Source organism: Gobio gobio, assembly GCF_949357685.1.
Source record: "Gobio gobio genome assembly, chromosome: 10".
NCBI lineage: Eukaryota > Metazoa > Chordata > Actinopteri > Cypriniformes > Gobionidae > Gobio > Gobio gobio.
This window is the reverse complement of record NC_137116.1, coordinates 10,414,231-10,434,875: the sequence shown is the minus strand read 5'-3', so window position 1 is coordinate 10,434,875 and position 20,645 is coordinate 10,414,231. Positions and strand designations below refer to the sequence as shown.

At 39.6% G+C, this 20,645-nt stretch overlaps 2 protein-coding genes across 3 annotated transcripts in view; one reads left to right on the top strand and one right to left on the bottom strand.

The window, feature by feature from the left end:
* Window positions 1-20,645, top strand: part of rab35b (RAB35, member RAS oncogene family b) — a 761,740-nt gene that overhangs the window by 76,974 nt on the left and 664,121 nt on the right. The gene's annotated exons all lie outside the window — the stretch shown is intronic.
* bicdl1 (BICD family like cargo adaptor 1) overlaps window positions 1-20,645 on the bottom strand; it is a 68,148-nt gene that overhangs the window by 35,040 nt on the left and 12,463 nt on the right. The window lies entirely within an intron of this gene.

Sequence of the window (20,645 nt, the reverse complement as noted above, 5' to 3'; positions counted from 1 at the left end):
TTTATTATTATTTACTTTTTTTATTATTTTTAAGCCAAATCAGATTTACAAGGCACCCGGCTGATATGACAATTTTTAGTAATTAATTTCAACTATTTTATTTTATTTCATTATTTAATTTCATTATTATTTAATTTATTAATAATATATAATATAATTATTAACATTACATCCCCGGCTGATAATATGACCATTTTAAGTAATTAATTTAAACTATTTTATTTTATTTTATTTCATAATTTAATTTAATTAAATTCATTTCATTTCATTATTTGACCTTTTTTTATTTTTACAAACATTACATACCCAGCTGATATTATGACGATTTTTAGTAATTCATTTCAACTATTTTATTTTATTTCATTATTATTTTATTTTATTTTATTTTATTTATTTTATTATTTGACTTTTTTTATTTTTGTTATTGTTTTACAAACATTACATACCCAGCTGATATTATGACCAATTTTAGTAATCAATTTCAACTTTTTTATTTATTTATTTTTTTTACAATCACTTTCAAGGTACCGGGGTGATACTATAACAATTTGTTTACTATTTTATTTTCTTTATTGTTGTTTTCACAAAATCAGGTTTAAAAGATACTATGGATGTTTGTTAGCCACTGGATTAGCTAAAGTTTGCCAGGTTAATGGCATTAAGTTTGTTTGAAGAAATTAGTATCATGTTAAATAGATATTGAAGAGGTGATTTTTACCCGTCTATCTTCATAATGTTAGCACATACTTTCCTACCAGTAAGCCAGCATGCATTATATTATTTCATACAGAAGTGTATTAAAAGAAAAACGAAGCCTGTTGCTGCCCTAATAATCTATGAGCATGAGTCATATTACAGCGAAATCTCTCTCCCCCCCACACACACACACACACACACCTCCAGACTCACACCCACACGCACTCATTGATCACACTTGGCATTTTGGAGTGTCTGTAGAACATTCCACCAGAGATCCTGGTGTTTTCCGAGCCGATTGGACGGCTACGATCAGGCCACTGCAGATGTGAGAAACGCTCATTTCCATCAGCGAGACTGCAGTCGCGCTAAACTGACTCACATCATCTGTGACTGTCACCATGGCAACCCACGAGTCCTGGCTACGCACAAAAACAACAATGACACTCACGTCCTGCTGCAATATCTCGCACTGATCACGCTTGTGTCTGGAGTTCTAGCAGATTATGCTCAGGATCCAGTAACCTGCTGTACGCTGGGATTTATAGGGGCCGTTCACACTGCGCTGCTTTTCCATCAATTTTCTATGTAAACATGTCCTCCAGTAAAAACACGTGTTAAAAGAAGTTCAGCTTTTCTTTTCATATGCCATATATGCCACATTCGGGTTCCGGAAATAAAATCTCCATTCATTTTCTTCATAAGGATATTGATTTTGAATGATAACTTATAAACCTTTAAAGACAGACCCACTGTGAGCTACGAGGTTGATAATCGATGTCAGCTTGCATTATTTCAGCTTTTTTTTTAAATAACCGTATTTAACAGAGGAATTCCTGTGGAAAAACTACATTACCCATGATGCAGTACAGAAAATTCCACCAATCAGAGTCAAAAATAGAAACACTCCAAAAGATCTCTTTAGCTCCGCCCACAGCCAACTCCCACGTAATCGAGTCAATCTCCCAATGTTGTCAAAATACAAAAATGTTTGTAAAATATATGCATATTTTGCAATAAACTTAAAAAATATTGTTTTAAATGCATAGTTTTATATTTCTCCATCATTTTTTCGATTATGCTGTTCGCAATGCTTCATGGGATAGTAGTTCTTTTCCTCATTGAAGCCGTTGTACCTTTGTCTTTTTGTCCAATATTTAAAAACGTTTTTGCTTCAAATTAAGAAACTTACAAACTTAAAAAGTTTGTTTTATCATTCTCCTCGTAGCTGATTAGCTTGGTTCATGGTTTATAACCGAAACTATTTTAAAATGAATGAAATATGAATGATAAAAAAACTTCTGCAACCAGCGCTGCTGAAAAAGGGGGCGTGCACTCCGCTGCACAGCTTTCTGGAATACTTGATTCCGATTGGTCAATCAAGACATTCAGTGGTTACATATTTTTGAATGATAACTGTATAACCAATCGTTGTCCTAGACAGCTGATTTCCTGCTGCGCTGTGCAATTTTTAGTGTAATAATTCAATCATACCTCATTTACATTGATTTGTTAGTAGCTGTGCAATGAGTGACTTCGATCATGGTGTTCTTTGGACTAAACAGCTTGTCACGTGTCAGTATCCTTAAAAGGATACATTTATACTAGGGCTGTCAAAAGATTTATCGCGATTAATCGCATCCAAAATAAAAGTTTGTGTTTACATAATATATGTGTGTGTACTCTATTAATTATTATTTATATATAAATACACACACATTCATGTATATATTTAAGAAATATTTGCATGTATATACATTTATATAATCTATAATATATATAAATATAAATGTTTTATATATAAAAATAATATTTTTTCTTAAATATATACATGCTTGTGTGTGTATTTATATATAAATAATAATTAACAGAGTACACACACATATATTATGTAAACACAAACTTTTATTTTGGATGCCATTGATCGCGATTAATATATACCCCTAAAAGATTTGGAATAGTACCTATTACTAACATGCACCTTTTAGGGGTAGATATGGTATAAAGTTGTCCCTTTTAAAGGTGCAGTAGGCGATTTCTGAGAAACACTAGGTGCGTTTACATGGAGCATTTTCATTCCGATTGAAATTTTTAACCGAGTGGGATCGGAATACAGTGTTCCAACTAAACATTTCAATCGGAATAAAAATGCCCAAACTGATGAAATGTCATTCGGATAGGACGTGTAAACACTTGATCGGATTGCAAACCGATACTGTAAAATGTACAATTACCTAGAAACAGCATAATGATGTATGACTATAGACTGTAAAAAAATATGGACGCAGTGTCTGTGACGTCACCCATAGGATTCTGAAGAGCAGTTTAGAAGCCTCAAAGTCGGCCGTTGCCATCTTGTCAGCGCGTCACCGCACGTCACTCCATGATAACAGAAAATGGGCAAAGAGGCGGGACGTGGGTGGAGCTGAGGCAGAGCCGGCCCAGGGCATAAGCGAACTAAGCGGCTGCTTAGGGCCCCCTTCGCCACCAGGAGGCCCCCAAGAGCATATGAAATTATTTGCTGCATGTTGCTTTATTGAAATCGCGAACTGGCCTTAAACAATTACTAGATAAACTGCACTTTTTTGAAAAAAGTTTTCTACTATATGCACGGATTGATTCTGACAGCGCTGCACGAGCCCGCAGCACCATTGGCTGGACACTATTCGCTTGTTAGCCAGGGTTCAAAGTCCAAAGTGCGAGAAAAATCAGCGCTTAAATGGTGCTACGATCGTCAGTTGCCCGGTAACCTTTTTATGAATGGATGGATTTGATGATGTGATATGGTTTAGTGCGAATATCTTATCTGACGTGCTGCATGTTTTGGATGGAGTACAGCTTTCAGTTTTCTTCGCAGTAAATGCTTCTCTGCAAGTAGGCTACTATATGTTTGAGTCGCTCAAAATGATAATTTGGGAACGCAACATGCAGCAAACATCTTCCCAAATTCGTTAAAAGGTCTTCCTGTGTGTTTCTGCCAAAATAAAAGCTGTTTAACGTTTTAAAGAAATCCATCAACATTTCTTGTTTTTAAAAGAAGTCTCTTCTGCTCACCATGGCTGCATTTATTGGACCAAAAATACAGTTACAATTGTATCATCATTACTCCAGTCTTCAGTGTCACATGATCCTTCACAAATCATTTGGATTTGATGATTAAGAAACATTTATGATTATTGTTGAAAACAGTTGTGTAAATTTTTTTTTTTTTGGATTCTTTGAAAGCTTTCTATTTCAGATAAATGCTGTTCTTTTGAACTTTCTATTCATCAAATAATTCTGGGGGGGAAATTGTGAGCATATTCAGCATAAGAAACTTTTTTGTGTGTACATATGCCAGTCTGAACTGTAGTACTGTAAGTGCAAGAATATTAAAGTGCAAGTTAACATCTGACCACTCTTGTGGGTTTGCTACTGTTACAATTAAAAACTGTATAAGGGTAAAAACATGACAGGCAGACATGGTGTAAGCAACACAGCTACATCTAATAACATTGATAATGGGTGTGCGAATTATCAAGAACTGACAATAGTCAGTCGTATTGGTGGCACAGAGGGGCCCCCAAATAAAATTCTGCTTAGGGCCCGATAAAGGCTTGGGCCGGCCCTGAGCTGAGGTGACGTGATGATTAACAGACAGGAGACAAATGACAATCCACCTGTCACTCAAAGTGGCCACGCCCTTAATTATGCAGAACTTTAAGGCTTTATATAATGTAAACGAATGAGTTATAAAAAAATTCACCCCCCTCACAGTTGTCATGAAGGGCAAAATTAGCCGTATAGACCAAAACTACAATTTGTACCAGACTGTAAACATGTGTTCTTCTGCTGTAAAGTTGGGCATTTTAACATGGAGCTCAATGAGATTCTGCTCCTTCTGGAGCCTGTCCCTAGTGGCCAGTCAATGAATTGCAGTTTAAGTCACTTCAGTATTGGCTTCAAGAGAAACTGCGGGAGGTTGCCGCTTGCATATGACGCACGGAACGAGCTGATGTTATTGAATATAATAAATAAATTGACTGTCATGTCAATATAAAAGTCTCTTTCCACAACATTGTCCCACAAGTGCTTGCTTTGGACTCTGATACACAGACGGCTTGTTTTGAGCGCAGGAAGGGCCGTTTTTACTGCTTGATAAATATAAGCGTCATGACACAATGCTTTGTGTGCTCGCCGTCTCCTAATTAGGACCCGAAATGTGGGGGTAAAAGAGTCCTTTGATTTTATTTTCCTCTAAACCACTAGATGGCACAAAAACTTGCCTCAGCACTTTCCAAAACATCCGCTTTTCAAGACGCACGTGCAGGGCCGGATAAACAATTTCCTGTGCCCTGGGCAACAAGACTCGAGGGACCCCTGCCCCAAAGCAACAATCGCAAAGTCGCTATCACTAAGAGCATATATACTTCTAGACTAACAAATCAGGCTTCTGTTCAGATGTCAAATGTAAAAAAGGGGCAATAGAAAAAAATATATATATATATATTGTATAATTTATAATAGTGTGTGTGTGTGTGTGTGTAAAGTTTGGATATTTTATGTTTTTGCAAGAAGTCTCTTATGCTCATCAAGCCTGCATTTATTTAATCAAAAATACAGAAAAAAGCAGTAGCCTAATATTGTGAAATATTATACATTGTGTTCTTTTGATTAATCAAAGAATCTTGAATAGAGTATCCCAGCAGGTTATATAAAATATTAAGCAGCACAACTGTTTCCAACATTGACATTAAATCATAATTTTAGAATGATTTGTGTAGGATCATGTGACACTGAAGACTGGAGTAATGATGATAAATCAGCTTTGATCACAGGAATACATATTTTAAAGTATATTAAAATAGAAAACCATTATTATAATAATATTTCACAATATGGCTGTTTTTGATCAAATAAATGCCGCGCTTGATGAGCATAAGAGACTTCTTTCGTAATGCTGCGTAATTATCAAAAATGGTAATATAATAAAGTCCTTTCACGTCACATTTCGACAGCCTACATGTCACATAATAGACCTGTAGGCACTTGGGCTTCATGAACTTTGATAGTTTCATCCAATAGTAAACGGTGCATCATAAATACAAGTTGTACTCGCGTGTGTCTTACATAAACACATTTTGGTACCTTGTGAAAGTGAACCAAACCATGAAGAAAATGCAACATTGTAACAAATTAATTCCCTGTTTCGGAACAAAACAAATTGATCTATAGGTGTGAAATGCCCTGAGTTGTAGATTCTAAGGCACTAAGTCTTGTTTTTTCCTGGCGGGAGGAATCTCCTGATAAAAGCGTTTTTCTAAAATAATAGTTCAGCTATTTTGACAACAAAGAGGAAACGTCACCCATCTTGACCTTGGATTCAACTTTCTGTTGGCACAGATAAAGACTCGAGACAGATAAAGAAATGTTGAGCAGGTTTTCACTTGTAGAGTCCTTTGACTCATATCAGATTGCTGAACTTCTCATTAGTTTGATATTGTTTAAGCCAAATAAACGTCATCAAGAATACTTTATTGCTCTGCTGATTCATGAAATGACGAAGAAGCATGAAGGGAATTTGAGGGAGTTGAAGTATGGTTATCTGTATTTACTCTGATGACAGCAATGCTTTATATATATATATACTATAATTTGTATTAATAATTTAAATTAGCCTTTTATATTTTCAGTTTAGTTTAATTTTGAGCAATTTTTAATGTTGGCTAATATTACTATTTAGATTTAAACACTCAGTTTCAGTCAATCTCATGTCAATCTTGGGTACCCATAGAGTAGTATTGCATCCTTCATATTTCCGAAAAGTCTTAAGTTTTAATATATTTATAAAAGAAAGATACACTGTACCGAGTCTTTCCGGGAAAAAAAACGAGCGGCTGGGGGCGTATCGTGTGGGCGGAGCTAAAGAATGACGAGTGCACGCAGCTATTGCGTTGAGAGCGTCTGAAAGCTGTGACACCCATACTCGAAAAAAACTTTCCGAAACTTGTGAGAAACCGGAAGGTGTATTTTTGGCACAGAAATACTCCATCAAACGTCCAACTTAATTTTTGAAACTTTGTCCATGTTTAGGATGGGAATCCAAGTCTTTAACAGTGTGAAAAACTCAGTATGCATGAAATAGCATTTCACCCACACCCCCCCACCCCCCCTTTAAGTGATTTTTATTTCAGTATTAGTTTAATTCCAGTTAGTTATTTTAGTGCTTCAACTTATTTCAGTAAGTTTCCAAAGCAACATTTGTAGTTTTAGTTAACCCTGGTTTAAAGCCACAACTTGAGATCCAAAAATGACTTGCGTCTCTTTCTTTTTGACATATAAGACATCATTGTACTATAAAAACATTATGTACGTTTCAGAACTTTTTCATTAGTTTAAAGATTATATTGAAGCCAATCTGCTAAAACAACAGGATGTGGAATGTGACACTTTATTACGTAATAGTGTGGCTAAACACCGCCTCACTGCAGCCAATCACAGCAGTGGGCGTTTACACTGAAGTTTCACAGCAGCCAATCACAGCAGGAGGCGTTTACACTGAAGTTTCACAGCAGCCAATCCCAGCAGGGGGCGTTTACACTGAAGTCTCACAGCAGCCAATCCCAGCAGTGGGAGATTATACTAAAGTCTCGACATGACCCACGGCACGCGCCGGACGTTTGTATTAAGCCGCAGGCGTGTCACATGGCATGCTGTGAGGTTGCCTGTTCTTTTATGACTGCGGATCCGGCTCTTATGTTCATTTCAGTCTCATTTACACAACAGAGCATTGCTAAAGGAACCCCTTTTTACAGTTTTTACACTCGTTTAGAGTGTCTTTTTCCCTGTATCCGAGGGTGATGCATATTGTTTGGGGGGGGGGGGGGGGGTTAATCACGTTTCCATAGTAACATGTGGAATTGAACATAACACTTGGGGTTGCCATAGCAATATGTGGGAATAGTGATCAGAGATGCTGAGACATCCCTTAGTCATATTGTCAGAGGAGGAAACCTGTGACATTTCTGCAGTATAAACTGGAGGCACTCAAATGAAATGTCAGCCTGCTGGACAGTTCACATGCTGAATCGAGAGGGGGGTCAGAGAGGGGGGTCCATTAAAATTGCTTTTATGTCCCTGTGGCAACAGCAATATGTTGTTTTCGTAAAATAGCTAGTGTTGTCTAGTGATGTGATCAAGTCTCTAAATATCCCAATCCCAATTCTATGTTATACCCCGCTACAGAGTGGCAAGAGGTAGGGGTGAAAATATTTCCCTAAGAAATGGGACACCACATCAACACCGTTACACGTCATCCTACGTCATCTCTAGCTCCTACGTCAAAGGAGATGCGTCAATGTTTTTTTTTTTTACAAGAACATGGCTGTAAATATGAACCTGTTTTAATTACTCCATTTTAATTACATTTTAATAATCAAAAAGCATGTCTGATTAATTGAATTTAAAACAACAACAATTTATTATTTAATTTATTTATAAATTTTTTCTATGAAATGTTTTTTTTCCCCCAGAAATGTTGTGATGTATATTTAATTTTTTTCTGGCAATCAAATGTTGGCATAAAACATTAATGTAATCATATCAAATTAAACAAACTTTTTTTTTTTTGTCAAACTATGTGATGCACAACAGAGCTTTACTGTTTAAATATAAAAAAAAGATTATTCCTTAAAAAAATTAAGTTTTAATAGTAATTTATTAATAGTAGTAGTAGTAGTAGTAGTATTACTTTGAGACGTAGCTAAATTCTACTGTACAACTGTAAAATATAAATATTTCTGTCACAATTTCAAGTTAAACCAAACTTTTATTTTGACGGGTTGCCGTGAAGACCTTTGAGTTTGTGTTTATGATATTTGACGATAGTTTTATCAAATGAAACGGTAAAATGCTCATGAAGTGACTCTCAGAGCGGCTCTGGAGGTGACGTTCACGCATTCAGGCTCAAAACACCACGAGAATCACATGTGTGTGTTTGTGTGTGTGAAATGAAACCATTCATTCACACAGAGACATGCAGAGCATGCAGGATTCATATTTAAATAGTCTTCTTGCGGTTTAATATTCACAGACACTAGTCCATATCACGATTTGATTTCAGTGTACTGATCTGCTTTTTATTAATTAATCAAAAATTTGACGTTTCACATTATACAGCAAAATCTGAATGGATTCCGTCCATGTATTTCGCATGGTGGAAATCTTAGGGCCCTACATGTTGCCGGTATATGCAGGGAAATTTCTCATACCCCTTCACTTGACATGGGGTCCCAAAAAATTTCAAATTCAATACATTATTGTAAATATTATCAGTAGACCTACTATAGTGTAAATTTTGTGTAAATATTATCAGTACTATAAAATGTATGTAAATGTTTGTGTAAATATTATCAGTACTATAAATGTAAATGTGGCTGGAGTGGTAGGGGTAAGGGCCAGATAGCCCTTCAAACGAAGATTTTTCAGGACCACACTTCGAACTAAGGGGTATAAGGAGTTTCCCTCCATACTCCGACCACCGTGCTGCATAGAATGTGTGTATGTTGCCACTCGGGATCGATCACTTATGTGACGCCTGGCTGCCAGTTTCTCCATAGCTTGCTAAACGCACCATTTGAGTGATGTGAACACAAATTAATAATAGTTAAAAAGATATATCTGGTCATCCTTCATAACGCAGTCAATATTTACATCATGTATCATCTGTAAACTCGTGCGTTACCAAGACAACAACTGACTTGTTTATATTACATTGCAAAGAGCTCCGTTATCGCAGCACCACAGTAGAAAACTAAACCATATCCGTACCGGCCGGCTCGGATCAGCTCGGAATGGAACGGTTAACAAACAAAGAGAACAGTTTGGCCCGATGGAAAAGCGTCTTCACCAGTCTTGAATGTTCTGTATCATTCTGTATCGTCTTAGGAAACTCGAAGGCTCATACATTTTTTAACTGAAAACAAGCACCGTTTTATTTTCCGAATACAGCGCAAAATTATGTTGGGAGCAAGTATTTTGTTAAACGTGTTCGCGCCTGATTTCTGTTAGATATAGCCTACGCACTTCTGTTCATACAGGTTAAATGTCACAGGACACTAATAAAAGAAACGGGGTGTGATGACGTATGATGACGTGTAATGGTGTAGTTGTGGTGTCCCATTTCTTAGGGGAATATTTTCACCCCTATGCCTTGCCACTCTGTATGAAGGGGCAAGAGGAACGTGAAGGCGAAGGGGTATAAAATAGAATTAGGATTGGGCCTAATACTCAATCCCATTTCTGCCCCTTACACCGTAAGAAATGGGATACTCTTGTGCATCATCTTCTGCTTTGTCCTGCATTGTCTTTTTCACACTAGACGTGAAGAAACCACCTAGTAACCACCCAGAACAACCTAGCAACTCCATAGCAACGCCCTGGCAACACCCCAGCATCATGGCAGTGAGTTTTGCATTACTCAAAAATCTAGTTTACTGTAGTTTTAACGGGTTCTTGACTCGACTCAGTATTATACGTCCCAGCAGGGATTACAGTAGAGATTTTCCTCTTCGTCTGAATGACTGCATCAGCGCTCCTGCTGTCTGACCCCACAACCTGTTACCGATGTTACTTTGCCATTAATTTCCAATGCAGCCTCCAGTGAACATATAATCAATGGGATCATTTATAAAATCACCCCATCTTGATAATGAAATGTAGGTCTATTTTGTTCAGTGTCCATCTCCCCTCACCCTCCCTCTCTCTCTCTAAACCTTTGTAATGTAATTAGTGAAATGCATCTCACTGATCAGATTAGGCTGCTGGGGTTCTGGCTTTTTTGACAACCCCCTGCTTCCAGGACTGGCAGACAGACGTGTGTGTGTGTGTGTGCAACAGAAAGCATCTGTCCAACACAACACAATATGTTCAGTACATTAGCTAAACATTTATGCTGTCTGTATTAGCTAGGCTTTACCTACTTGCTAAGCTCTACTTCGTTATCAAGTTAAGTTGTCACTGTCCCTTCAGAAGAAAATATTTTATTTATACTGTATGTCAACTAGCTGTGTCTCAGAGAAGTTTCAGTAACATTTTACAATAAGGTCCATTAGTTAAAGGTGCCCTAGAATGCATTGATACAATATTTTCAATTGTTCTCTGATATCTAGAAGGTATGTGGCTTTGGCAAGGGCAAAAATACTCCAGATACAGTTTTATGTCCATTTACAACCCTAGGATTTGTCCCTAGATTTAAATGGTCTATTTGTGCCTCATTTGGAAGGGTCATGAATAATAATGTTGAGCTCTGATCTGATTGGCTCATTTCAGTACCTCACACAAGTGCAGTTATTCAGCAAACACAATCACAAACAGCACAAGCGGCTCGTGAGTCGTGACAGAACTGAACCGACTAAATGACACTTTAAGCAGAAAATCTCAAATGGAGATTGCTGAAATGGAGCTTACTTGTTTACTGGTGTTTTCAGATCATCCGCGCGCAAGAGAGAGAGAGCTCGCGTGCACATGGTTGCCAGATTGCACATTTTAAGTAAAACACCGGATAGAATACGTGTTGTTTTTAGGGTGCGTTCACACTTGTCATGTTTGGTTGGATTAAAACGAACCCTGGTGCGATTGCTCGGTTAGTGCGGTTTTTTTGAACACATGTGAACGCTGCCATCCAAACCCTGGTGCGCACCAAACAAGCGGACCGAGACGCTAAAAAGATGGGTCTCTGTCCGCTTCCAAACGAACTCTTGTGCGGTTCGATTGATATATGAACGCAACACGGACCAAAGACATGTAAACTAACCAAAAACAGGACGTGATGTCCCAAGATGCGATGCTACAGCTGATTTGACGACGCGAAAAGATCGGTGTCCAAAATGAGTAGAGGGCAAACGTGGAGCAACGAGGAGGTAAAGTGCCTCATCAATATATGCAGATCTTCGTTTCTGCATACAACGGAGGAAATCCTGCTGCTGTTTTGAATGTTTTGAACATTTTATGAGCTCTTCGTGAGTTCTCAGTTGGTAAAATTAAACCCATATATAGGCCTACACGCATAAAATAATGGCGTTTAATCCAGCACACAGCATTGTTTTGAATGTTTGGTAAGCAAGCTCTGTCGCGAAATGTACGTCATAAAAGCCGACCAATCACTGAAATCTGGCAACCGCAAGCACGAACATTCGAACGCTCCTCTTTCTCACCCCCGACAAAACCAAAGAGTGCTTTTTGTTCAAGTTTGTATTTTTTAATCGACATGGTTTGAACGGCGTTATACTCTATAGGTATAAACAGATTTTATTAAAGGACAACTCTGGTGAAAAATGAACCTAGGGGTAATTAACACATGGTTACCATGTAGATCGTTCTCTGGGATGCGTTTTCGTGAAAATCGAATGTAAAGAGTTTTATCTCTAAAATCAGATTAGCTTATAACGCTAGTATATGGGGCACAGAATAAGTACAATTAAATCGCTAGTTAATACCACTAACAAGGCTCAAAAATAGCCTCACACTAACACTGTAGCATAATGAGGGTCCCTACATGCAAACCGAAGCATTGAGAACTTTGTAAGTGTACAAACAGTTTAATAAGAAGATACTTTATAAAGACAGTACATTACGCGTATACAGACAGGAGCCATCTTGGAAAACAGTCTCGACAAGTCGAGCCACGGTTGAATAATCCGCCATCTCTTTAGTGTGTATCCTTTGAAAGCACTAGTCTCTGTTGCGTTGTTTTTTTTTTGTTTGTTTTTTTTTATTTACTTTCTCTGTTGTGTTCAGTGCTTTCTTCCGGAAACGACGGACCATATGAGATTCCAGGTCACAGTTCATCACTTAGCACAGCGTTCGTGGCTCGACTTGTCGAGACTGTTTTCCAAGATGGCTCCTGTCTGTATACGCGTAATGTAGTCTTTATAAAGTATCTTCTTATTAAACTGTTTGTACACTTACAACGTTCTCAATGCTTCAGTTTGCATGTAGGGACCCTCATTATGCTACCGTGTTAGTGTGAGGCTATTTTGAGCCTTGTTAGTGGTATTAACTAGCGATTTAATTTTACTTATTCTATGCCCCATATACTAGCATTATAAGCTAATCTGTTTTTAGAGATAAAACTCTTTACATTCGATTTTCATGAAAACGCATCCCAGAGAACGATCTACTCGGTAACCATCTTTTAATTACCCCTAGGTTCATTTTTCACCGGAGTTGTCCTTTAATAGTGGTCAATTTTGTAGTCTCGTCTTTTTTTGTAAATGATATTGCATGTTTATATAGTCACAATAATCGTTTAAGGACGTTTGTGTCATCTCGTCTTGTCTTAGTCATGGGGAAAAGGTTGTCAATGAACACTTTTCGTCATATTTTCGTTAACGAAATTGACACTAGTCAGAGCAAACGAACAACTTTGAATTCAATTGTTGCGGCATCCGGTTATAGATAAACATCAACCTTACCTGTTGACAGTTCTGTTCTGTGGGAAGGGTATGAAAAGTGCTCACATCCCCTGCACAGCCTGAATATAACATTTATATCCATGATCACTATATTCACTATACTGTCCTCATCTTCACAATACCTGCAGAACCGTACAGGTCCATGTTAATACTGCCTGGCCTTGAACATGGGCTGGTAGAATATATGGAACTGACTGTTTTTTTGGCGCACAAAAAATATGATTGTCGCTTTATAATATTAATATTGAACGACTGTCCTCACATGGACTGATTTAAATATGTTTTTAGTACATTAATGGATCTTGAGAGTGTAAATTGCTTTGCTCTCTATGGAGGCCTCACTGAGCCTTCGGATTTCAACACAAATATCTTCATTTGTGTTCCGAAGATGAACGGAGGTCTTACGGGTGTGGAACGGCATGAGGGTGAGTAATAAATGACATGATTTTCATTTTTGGGGGAACCAACCCTTTAATGAGATCTCATCCAGTCAGGTTGTTCTTGTATATTTAACCGCACACAGTTCTTGCTCTGTACCTAATACTGTCCGTAAAGGAAAGATGATCTGGATTAAACCCTAATCCCACCTGAGTTCACTCATGACTCACTCTGCCTTATGTCACTTCCTGTTGCTTGTCCCACAGAAGGAAGGTCATCAGAGTCTGCACTCTGCAGCAATAGATCCATTAGCAGATTTGTCAAGCCCATCTAGTTATCTCGTATTCAGATCCTCTTTCTTGCTTCAGAGAGCATTGCCATCACAGCCAACTAGCTGCTGATTTGAATTACTTTAAAAAAATTGAAAACACCAACACAAAGTAACCAGCAAACCTTGACCCCTTACTACAAGAAATATGTTTATTTTTTTGCTGGAATATATTACTATGTAGTCAAAATTTGGCTAGTTAGTTCTAGAAGTAAGCAGTCTCAATTGACAACCAATTATAATGTGGTGTATTTTGAGGTTTTGTAATCATTGATAACTAAAACCATTATAACATTTGAGCTACTTGAAATAGCATAAACACTCAAATTAAATAAAATTGTGCACACATCAGTTAAGGAAAAAGGAAGCTCATGCATGCTTACTTGACACGCGAAAACCAATGAGGTTCATTCTTGTGTTATACATCACGTTTGAGCTTCAGCAAGAACCAATGAGGTTCATTCTTGTGTTATACATCACGTTTGAGCTTCAGCAAGAACCAATGAGGTTCATTCTTGTGTTATACATCACGTTTGAGCTTCAGCAAGAACCAATGAGGTTCATTCTTGTGTTATACATCACGTTTGAGCTTCAGCAAGAACCAATGAGGTTCATTCTTGTGTAACGCAGCACGTTTGAGCTTCCGGAGGTTCATTCTCATTAGAGTTATCGTTGTTTATTTATTTAAAGCTACACTATGTAACTTTTCCGTCCACTAGAGGTCGCCTATTCAAAACAAAGGCGTAGTTTGATGACGCCACGTTTGAGCGCAGAATCTTGGGACATGTGGTCTTCACCTCACAGCCGGTGGAAAACAGTCAGGATAGGACTCGGGCAGAAATCATGTTCATGGATGCGATTATTAACATTACTGTAGTGAAGCAGAGCAGGACCGAGTGTTGTGGAGCTGAGCAAGGCCGCAGGAGCGACTGAAGAGCGGGACTGTTATTATGGCATAATCGCCGGCGGGACTTTTATTATGACACGGTTGTCGGCGCCACTTCCTCTTTTCCAATCATGAGTATGAGGTAACGCAACTCTGTTTATCATATTAGATATATCTGAGTGTGTTGAAAAGGAAGTTATGACGTTCGCTCGGCGGCTGCTATGACACTTGTTCACACTGCAGTGAGAGTAAAGTGTTTCACTGAATAAAACCGGAAACCGAGGGTGACGCAGATATGACGCAATCGACAGGCGACTCCCTCACACGCATAGCTCACACGTCCTGGTTCCTCGGTTAAAATAGCAATTTCTCACGATTTACAAATAGTTGGAAACATTTGGGATATTCTAAGTACTCAACTGGTCAAAATATATAACACTGGCCTAGTGGTTTCTGGATATTTTACTGCAAAAATCCTACATAGTTCACCTTTAACTTTTAAAAATGAACTACTATACTTCCTGGTGTAAACATCCCTTTATTCTCTTTTCATTATTTTCTAAGAACATGTTTTGGTTTTGCTGGTGTTATTGCCCTCAGCTTTCAGTCTTTCAGTCTTGATTAGTTTATCATCATCAATTCTTCTGCCATTATGTGTGACCATTATTAGAACCACATGTGGTACTAACAGGACGTGTGTGTATTGTGTGTGTGTGTCGGAGGGAATGAAATTGACTAGGATTGACAGCATTAAAGCATTAATTTGACCTGAGTGTGAGTGTTATGGACAGCTGCAGTAAATCTGACCGTTAAGAACATTAACATCAGTCTGTCAGGGGGACGCTGGTGTTTAGATACAGGAAGAGATTGTTGTCTAACCTCTGCTGCGTCATTGCCACAACACCACAGCCATCCTGGGGCAAAATCAATAAGACTCAATGGCAATTCAAATGCGCCTGTGAACAAGAGTTGCAAGAAGAAACTGAAGCACAAACTAAACTCAATGTGGCATTTAACCTGCAAATCTCAATTTCCTGCCAAATCAATCAATCCCAGTTTCCTATCATTTCTCAGTCACTGATATAAAATGAGTAACCGTAATGTCTCAGAAGGCAATCATTTTAAATTGCATCATGTTTAGAAGTGACTTTAACCAGTGTGATGCAAAAGACAAATGGGATAGTAAATCCTATTTATTGATATCAAGACATGTGTGAGTATCTATATTATATTATATTACTATTATGCAGTAAAATGTTTATATTCTTTATTTTAAGTATTTTTCCTTTATTCATGCATTTAACAATGTAATGGGGAAAGATGTGTTTGCACCAAAATAACAAGGATTTGAATGTCAACATCAAAGGATATGGTTGGTAATCATGTTTTACTCCCTTTTAAAATTATACATTTTGTATTAACTCTAATATTTTTGTTTAAATATTTTATCCGACCTATGCATGATTATATGGCTAATTCCACTGAATTGTTTAGATTTAGGATTGTTTGTTGCATTGTCTGTATTTTGGATTGAAAATCTACCATATGAGAATTCATGTATTAAACTAGCATAAATATTCAATTGAATTCACTTTTTTTTTGTGTAACACTTTTTGCAATACAAATAGTTTTAAAGTTGTTTTACAAAAAAAAAAAAGCATGTTTCAAATATTACAATAAAGAAACCAGATGACATATGACAACTCGCTGCGTTCTCTCACACAATGCAAATCACCAAACAAATTTTGTCTGCTGGCCAAAACAAATTCACGTGCAACAAAAAAATTATAGTCAAACAAAAAACATCCAAAGCTACAAAATTGTGTGTATTTTTTTTTTTATCTGGCTCTGATCTAAAGATGCACTGCAATGAAAAGTCCTGTGAATCTTCAAGGACGCCCTGCTGGACTGTGAAACAGGTAGATTGCATAATTTTGGAAACTCAATGGAGTGCAGTGTAATTTTGATGAGTTTGCGTATTGTAGTGTCTCAGCAAGGTGAGGGAACACCCTGTGTGCCGGAGCCATGAAATTTATTCATAGTGTGCATGTTTTTTTCCACCTGCCTAGGATTTCCTGCCACCATAATCAATATTTCAATTCAAAGAATGAGCAGAATAATAATTCTGGCTTTTTACGAGGACACTGCCTTATCTATGTGGTTTTTCTGGTTTGATTTCCATAAGGATCAAGCCCATTGAACCCTTGAGCCAAATAGTTTTCCTCTGGATTGTCTCTAGTAACTTCATGCTGCCAATTTATATTTAGTAGACGGTTTCATCCAAAGCTATTTGTAAAAATACAACTGTTCATTGTTAGTTCGTGTTAACTCTGGTCCATTAAATATTAACAAAGACAACTTTTGATTTTAATAATATCGAAATCTACCTCTTTCATGCAGTGTGTTATAGCTGTGAACGTGTGCATGACAGATAAAGGCATTGTCTCCTAAGGCAAACTCCGCCCCTATGTCAGCCCAAAAGACGCTGAAGCACTAGTCCACGCGTTCATCACATCTCGCCTCGACTACTGTAATGTTCTTTTTTCTGGACTACCAGCACACTCTATCTCACGTTTGCAATATATCCAAAACTCAGCCGCAAGACTACTAACTCACACTAAAAAAACTGCCCATATCACTCCAATTCTGTTCAAACTGCACTGGCTACCCGTGTTATCCCGTATCACTTACAAAATTCTTCTGCTTACCTTTAAGTCACTCAATGGTCTTGCTCCAGCCTATCTCTCTGAATTACTTTCTCCTTATATTCCCCCTCGAACTCTCCGATCTTCTGGCTGTGAACTCCTCTGTGAGCGGAGATTTCGCTTATCATCTATGGGTGGCAGGTCTTTCTTTGTTACAGCCCCTAAGCTATGGAACTCTCTCCCCCTGGCTCTCAGGACAACAACCACGTTAAATGAATTTAAAAGTAAACTCAAAACACATTTGTTTAATCAGTATTATCAGTCATGACAATGTTAACTTGACATAACACAATCACAATGTTAACTGACTACCAATAATCTGTTGCATCTTTACTCTAACTGCCCACCATGCTGTCTGTAATTAATGTTTGTTGCCTTTGTTTTTCATGTTGTATTGCAAATGTAGTGCGATTTGCAACTGCAATCGCTCATTACTTGGACTGGGCAAATGTCCACTGTCCGTCTATGTGTAAACTGCTTGTTATTTACTGTATTGTGAAGCGTCCTTGAGCTTGGGAAAGGCGCTATATAAATTAAACTTATTATTGTCTCCTAAAAGACACAAGTCTCACTTCCTGTTACATACCCTAATGTGCCATTGTTACTGTTCATTTCGCTGTGTATCAATTGCTTAGGATAAACTGAAATTCAGATATGCTAATGGACATTTGGTTTCCGACACACGCTGTAAGTGGTCGACCAATCACAACAGACTGAGCATCTGACCAATCAGAGCAGAGTAGACCAATCACAACAGACTGAGCATCTGACCAATCAGAGCGGAGAAGACCAATCACAACAGACTGAGCATCTGACCCTCACTCACACTGTTGGAGTCACACACTCACCCTCACTCACACTGTTGGAGTCACACACTCACCCTCACTCACACTGTTGGAGTCACACACTCACCCTCACTCACACTGTTGGAGTCGCACACTCACCCTTACTCACACTGTTGGAGTCACACACTCACCCTCACTCACACTGTTGGAGTCACACACTCACCCTCACTCACACTGTTGGAGTCGCACACTCACCCTCACTCACACTGTTGGAGTCACACACTCACCCTCACTCACACTGTTGGAGTCACACACTCACCCTCACTCACACTGTTGGAGTCACACACTCACCCTCACTCACACTGTTGGAGTCGCACACTCACCCTCACTCACACTGTTGGAGTCACACACTCACCCTCACTCACACTGTTGGAGTCGCACACTCACCCTCACTCACACTGTTGGAGTCGCACACTCACCCTCACTCACACTGTTGGAGTCGCACACACTCACCCTCACTCACACTGTTGGAGTCACACACTCACCCTCACTCACACCGTTGGAGTCGCACACTCACCCTCACTCACACTGTTGGAGTCGCACACACTCACCCTCACTCACACTGTTGGAGACGCACACTCCCCCTCACTCATACTGTTGGAGTCACACACTCACCCTCACTCACACTGTTAGAGTCACACACTCACCCTCACTCACACTGTTGGAGTCACACACTCCCCCTCACTCACACTGTTGGAGTCACACACTCACCCTCACTCACACTGTTCCCTCACTCACACTGTTGGAGACACACACTCACCCTCACTCACACTGTTGGAGTCACACACTCCCCCTCACTCACACTGTTGGAGTCACACACTCCCCCTCACTCACACTGTTCCCTCACTCACACTGTTGGAGACACACACTCACCCTCACTCACACTGTTGGAGACACACACTCCCCCTCACTCACACTGTTGGAGTCGCACACTCACCCTCACTCACACTGTTGGAGACGCACACTCCCCCCTCACTCACACTGTTGGAGTCGCACACTCACCCTAACTCACACTGTTGGAGACACACACTCACCCTCACTCACACTGTTGGAGTCACACACTCACCCTCACTCACACTGTTGGAGTCTCACACTCACCCTCACTCACACTGTTGGAGGAACACACTCACCCTCACTCACACTGTTGGAGTCACACACTCACCCTCACTCACACTGTTGGAGTCGCACACTCCCCCTCACTCACACTGTTGGAGTCACACACTCACCCTCACTCACACTGTTGCAGTCACACACTCACCCTCACTCACACTGTTGCAGTCACACACTCACCCTCACTCACACTGTTGGAGTCGCACACTCACCCTCACTCACACTGTTGGAGTCGCACACTCACCCTCACTCACACTGTTGGAGTCGCACACTCACCCTCACTCACACTGTTGCAGTCACACACTCACCCTCACTCACACTGTTGCAGTCACACACTCACCCTCACTCACACTGTTGGAGTCGCACACTCACCCTCACTCACACTGTTGGAGTCGCACACTCACCCTCACTCACACTGTTGGAGTCACACACTCACCCTCACTCACACTGTTGGAGTCACACACTCACCCTCACTCACACTGTTGGAGTCGCACACTCACCCTCACTCACACTGTTGGAGTCACACACTCACCCTCACTCACACTGTTGGAGTCGCACACTCACCCTCACTCACACTGTTGGAGTCGCACACTCACCCTCACTCACACTGTTGGAGTCGCACACTCACCCTCACTCACACTGTTGGAGACACACACTCCCCCTCACTCACACGGTTGGAGTCACACACTCACCCTCACTCACACTGTTGGAGACACACACTCACCCTCACTCACACTGTTGGAGTCACACACTCACCCTCACTCACACTGTTGCAGTCACACACTCACCCTCACTCACACTGTTGGAGTCACACACTCACCCTCACTCACACTGTTGGAGACACACACTCACCCTCACTCACACTGTTGCAGTCACACACTCACCCTCACTCACACTGTTGGAGTCACACACTCACCCTCACTCACACTGTTGGAGACACACACTCACCCTCACTCACACTGTTGCAGTCACACACTCACCCTCACTCACACTGTTGGAGACACACACTCACCCTCACTCACACTGTTGGAGTCACACACTCACCCTCACTCACACTGTTGCAGTCACACACTCACCCTCACTCACACTGTTGGAGTCACACACTCACCCTCACTCACACTGTTGGAGACACACACTCACCCTCACTCACACTGTTGCAGTCACACACTCACCCTCACTCACACTGTTGGAGTCACACACTCACCCTCACTCACACTGTTGGAGTCACACACTCACCCTCACTCA